Consider the following 3,928-nt stretch of genomic DNA (forward strand, 5'->3'; position numbering starts at 1 on the left):
AGTATAGAATATTTTAAAACAAAGAAATGTTTGTTCCTTAGCTAGAGAACTGTTTCCCCCATTAACTTCTGGAAGAGAAAAAAAGGTTCCCATTTCCTCCTCTACCTCAAAAACACAAAACAAGCCAAAATAATCCAGTTCGTAACGTAATGTCGTATAGAACCCAGGACGTGGAACAATGTTTCATGCTAGTTTTCCTGCTACATACTGAGAACAGTTTAGTTATTTACATTATCGAGAGCTCTATTTAACAGACTGGCTTCATCCCAGTGCTTCTGTCAACAGAGGGCTTAATTAAAAAGGTGTGAGCAGTGATGTCTGCGAATGGGAACATCAAAGACTCTCCTCTTTCTCACCTCTTCCTCATCTTTATCTGATTCGTCCATATCTGCTGAATCACCATCATTGTCTTCTTTCTCCTTCCGTTCTTCCTTTTCCATCTCTTCATCTTCATCAGGACACGTTTCCAGTTGGGCTATAGATACCCTTAATGTCGGACATGCCACATGGAATCGGGGAATGGTAACATAGAAGATCTTGTCTTTAAACTAAAGAAAAATGGAAGGTATAATATCCTTGCATATATACTGAAGTTGTAAAGAATGTGGTAAAACTTGTGTATTCATATACTCGACCTGGGCTGATGATCAGTAATTCACCAACTTCTCCAGGGCCTTGAACTTCTTCTACATCACCTTAGCCTTTGTTATTCTCCAATAGCAACTGTCCAACTGACAAGCCTTCTCAGGCAGTGCATCCTTTGACATTTCAATCCTGATTCAGTATGTGAGGAAATAGTGGGGTGGATGTACAAAGTTAAGTTCTGTCAGAAACCATGTGGAAACTGAAACTGTAATATCCCCACTTGTTGCTACAAACTCTGGATCATGAACATATCTGAAAATCTGGTCTCTGATGCTGGGGAAGCCACCTGATACAACATTGTCGACATAAGAGGTAAACCAATCAGTAAAAGTAGCACCTATTGATAAACATCTCAATAGCAACTGGATTCTGAGCTATTTGGTCTGCACATTGGTAGAAAGCTACCTACTGACTCAAACTAGTATGTATGCAAAAGTTAAAGGGAGATAATATTTCAGTCCCTGTCTCTGTTGGAAAATCTCTGGCAGCTTTATTAAATTCCAACAAATACACACGACGACAGTGATTAGACAGTGCCATACTGACCAACAACCCAGGAACCACTAACTTCTGCCCATTGTGGATACGATATGAACATCTATAATCTTCAGGAAGATTGCAACCTATGTGAGCTTTCACATCATCTAGATCTTCTCAAGCACCCTCTTTCAGATATAAAATCATCAGAGGACACCTGGGTTCCAAATATTTCTTGAGATCATCCCAGGTCTTTTTAATAGCAGCATATTGGTCAGTGTATCTTCCTACATCAGAGTAAGTATCTATGAAGAGAGATTTCCAACATGCTTCTTCTGTGTTTTCTCTTCCTCAGTTATCAGGCAGTATTTTTTGCAATGTCTTCTCCACAGCAGATCATGACTTGATAGCTGGCCAAGTCTTCCACTGACATAGCAATAATTGATTAGATTCTGGTAGTGCAGGAGGGATAAAATGGGGAGTAGGGGATCTGTGTGCAGTGATTCTAGTATCAGCAGCATCTTCTCCTTCTGCATGGCTGCCATCTTCCCTGGCCCTGTACGAGTCTGGCAATGCCCTGGCCATGCCCAGTCCCTGCCCAGGCCCCTCCCAAACCCCTGTGGACAGATTTTGATCAAAGGAAAGTGGAAACTGGGAAGGATCCTGCCTAGAAAGAATTCTGATGTCCTACCTTCATGAATTTTCCTGAGACAGTTTAATTTGGACTTTCTGATGACGTGCAGTCATCAACCATGCTTCTTGAGAATTAATGTTTCTCCCTATATTTCCCTGTCTTACTTTGCTTTATTCCTCAGTTTGCTTCCCTTGGATTGCAACCCCCTAAAATGTGACAGCATGGAAACTTTTGCCTCAGGCTGTCTTACCTGGTTAACTTGGGCAGTAGCCAATGAAATATTTAATTGTTTACATTTGCACATATCTCCTATTTTCCCTGCACTTACGATTCTTTTGGCGTTCTGAACATTTCGAATGTGAATATTTGGAATGTAAAACCTAATAAATGCTTTGGACATTAAATGAATGGTAAAATTTCATGCAAAATATTATGACTAATTACAATTATAACCAAATTTATTTTGGTGAATATCTCTTCTTTTTTTAAAATTTTTAAATGCAATTTTATTGAAATATATTCACATACCATACAGTCATCCTAAGTACACAATCACTTGCTTGCAGTATTATCATATAGTTGTGCATTCATTACCACAGTCAATTTTTTGAACATTTTCATTACTCCAAGAAATAAAGATGAAAATAAGAATAAAAATAAAACCAAAAGCATGAAAGAACACCCAAAACATCTCATACTCCTTTTCCCACCCCATTATTCATTTACTTTTTGTCCCTGTTTTTTTTCTATTCATCTGTCCATACACTGGATAAAGGGAGCATGAGCCACAATGTTTTCACAATCACACAGTCACACCATTTAAGCTATATAGTTATACAATCATTTTCAAGAATCAGGGATACTGGATTGCGGTTCAAAAGTTTGAGGTTTTTCCTTCTAGCTATTCTAATACACTAATAACTGAACAGGGATAAAATGCATAAGAATAACCTCCAGAATGACCTCTGGACTCCATCTGAAATCTCTCAACCACTGAAACTTTATTTTGTTTCATTTCTCTTCCCCCTTTTGGTCAAGAAGATGTTCTCAAATCCCACAATGCTGGGTCCAGGTTCATCCTTGGCAATCCTGTCCCACATTGCCAGGGAGATTTATATCCCTGGGAGTCATGTTCCACATAAGGGGGAGGGCAGTGAGTTTACCTGCAGTGTTGAGAGATAGGCCACATCTGAGCAATGAAAGAGGTTCTCTGGGGGTGACTCTTAGACAAAATTATAAGTAGGCTTCGCCTTTCCTTTGCAGTAAGAAGCCTCATAAGGGCAATCCCCAAGATTAAGGACTTGGCCTACTACAGTAGCAATCCCCAATGCTTGTGAGAACATCTGGAATTTCCTAGGTGGGGAAGTTTAATATTTCCAATTTTTCCCCAGTCCCTCAAGGGTGCTTTGCAAATACTTTGGGATGTATTGGGGCTTCATGCTAATCTGTAAAACCCAACCAGATCTCACCCCCATACAAGGTTCCATGTAATTACGGTGTTTGAATAAACTGACCATACAAGATAAATGATATAGCATGCTACAGAAAAAATCCGTTTTCCACCAAATAAACATCAATTCCTTTGGCGTCACATAGAAGTTAAAGTTTAAAACACTGTCAATATCATCCTTTTCCCTTTAGTCAGGTTCACGCTAGTCCTAACCAAGTATATTTTGTTCATATCTCTAATCAGGGTCTGATTTCTTTTTCAGCTTCATTAAAATTTGCTGTATGGGGTAATGTTAATATTCATAGTTGCTGAACTCTGACTCTGAGTCCCAGGTGTCACACAGATACCTGAAGTTCCAAGAACTGGCCAGGTTATACACAAACTGCTCATCATCTCAGAATACAGAAATAACCATTACAACTCAGGAATAGATATGACTGCTATAAGAGCTTACAATCTAGGAACCTTTACCATAAGCCTTCCCCTGATAACCTATGCTCTCAGATTTAATTCTCAGAGTTTGCACATTAGTTAATCCATATTAGTGAGGTGTTATAATGTTTATCTTTTAGTTTCTGGCTTATTTCACTCAACATACTGTCCTCAAGGTCCACTCACAACTTCATTTCTCCTTGCTGCTGCTCAGTATTCCATTGAATATATACACCACAGTTCACCATTCCATTCATCGGTCAGTGTACCCTTAGGTCACTTCCATCCAT

General features: G+C 39.1%; 1 pseudogene; it reads right to left on the reverse strand.

Annotated features, from left to right (window-relative positions):
• Positions 1–290: 290 nt before the first annotated feature.
• On the reverse strand, positions 291–1,667 carry LOC119512830 (annotated as a pseudogene).
• Between the last annotated feature and the right edge of the window lie 2,261 nt (positions 1,668–3,928).

Source organism: Choloepus didactylus, chromosome 17 (genome assembly GCF_015220235.1).
Source record: "Choloepus didactylus isolate mChoDid1 chromosome 17, mChoDid1.pri, whole genome shotgun sequence".
In the NCBI taxonomy this organism is placed as follows: Eukaryota; Metazoa; Chordata; class Mammalia; order Pilosa; family Megalonychidae; genus Choloepus; species Choloepus didactylus.